The sequence below is a fragment of the Aplysia californica genome, unplaced genomic scaffold, assembly GCF_000002075.1.
Source record: "Aplysia californica isolate F4 #8 unplaced genomic scaffold, AplCal3.0 scaffold00005, whole genome shotgun sequence".
Lineage (NCBI taxonomy): Eukaryota > Metazoa > Mollusca > Gastropoda > Aplysiida > Aplysiidae > Aplysia > Aplysia californica.
This window is the reverse complement of record NW_004797275.1, coordinates 1102063-1103524: the sequence shown is the minus strand read 5'-3', so window position 1 is coordinate 1103524 and position 1462 is coordinate 1102063. Positions and strand designations below refer to the sequence as shown.

Below are 1462 nucleotides of genomic sequence, written 5' to 3'. Positions count from 1 at the left end.
GAGAGAGAGAGAGAGAGAGAGAGAGAGAGCAATACATAAAGAGACAAATTTTAAAGGAATTGAATTTTTTGTTTTATTAAGGAAAATTATGAGTCGCTCTGTAATGTAATCATTATTGAGCTACATATCATTTATTGTATTTCTTGAATAATTTTTGAGGAACCAAATAATTTGCGCATTTCTCTCTCCTCTACCTTCCTCTCATTTAATTGATAGCCTTTAGATAAATTTCAATAATATGCTTGTCTTGGCCGTGCAACCACCTGCCAGTTTACGTGGCTTTTGAATCGCAGTTCCCTTCTCCCCCATGAACCGCCATCCAAAACTAACGAGGTCTCTCTATTCGAGAGCTTCCTGATAGAGGCTGTAAATAACTTGGAACAACCGCGTGGAGAGCCGCCCCGGGCGTTCAGTAAAGGTTTACGGAATTTGATGAAGCTTGATTAGATTTGCCCGCAAGACAGGGAGACGTTCAAAATCCGAGTTTTCTTTCTCTCAGACGTTGCTGTCCCAGGCTAACGAGCTCCAGTCTACATCCCCCGCCTGTATAACCCAGTGTGGTTGAGTAGCTTATCGGGAGGCTGTGGTATTTCACCTAGAACCCCCTCCCCCCACCTCCCCCTCCCTCTTCCACAAACTCACTTCCCTTCCCGCCCCTCCTCCTTTACCCCTAGGACTGTCTCTTGACCTTTCGACTTTCTTGTTCTCATGATAAATTAGACGATCTTCTTGGATTCAGACCAGTTTGGCACAGCTTTAGTGACCTATGTCACTATAACTTGTGGATGTCTGATCTGGAATTGAATTAACCCAAGACTGAACGACGGCAAAAGTGGTTGTGACAGCTTACCTCGAGCAAAGCATATTATTCGTTTATATTATGTAAAATGATTTTAAAAAAGTGTCTTGCGGAAAATGTACATCATTTGCATCCTCGTCATGTTATGTCAGTTCCTTTCGTACAGCTCAAATAACACAGACTGCAAAAACTTCTTTATTTCACAAGAGTGCAAGAAAAGATTAATTTCGCTGTTTAGCTCACTTGTAGAAACATGATTGCGCGTCTTTATGAAATGAGTTGAGACTTTCTGTTCTCATGCAAGGGAAATACCACCCCCTAATAGTACATGTATTTTTTTACAAAGCTGCCACAATTCTCTTTGGGACGCTGAAGTTCTTTCAACTACAATAACGTGGGATAAAAGTGAAGGGTATGGTTGTTATACGTATTCGGATGTCGATGGGGGTGTTCCGTGGAGAATTATAGAGTAAATATTGCGTAGTACTTTTTCTGGAGCAAAAGTTTTACGTTTGTAGTTTTCGACACAACGGCAAAAGTAATGGCGTCTTTCGTCAGTGACAAGATCGAAACCACACTTTACAATATGCATTATGCACACACACGTACAAACACACACACACACGCACACACACACACGTACAAACACACACACACACGCAC

At 41.7% G+C, this 1462-nt stretch overlaps 1 protein-coding gene across 2 annotated transcripts in view; it reads left to right on the top strand.

Moving 5' to 3' along the window:
• The window catches only part of LOC101848327, a 78376-nt gene that overhangs the window by 74729 nt on the left and 2185 nt on the right, over window positions 1-1462 (top strand). The gene's annotated exons all lie outside the window — the stretch shown is intronic.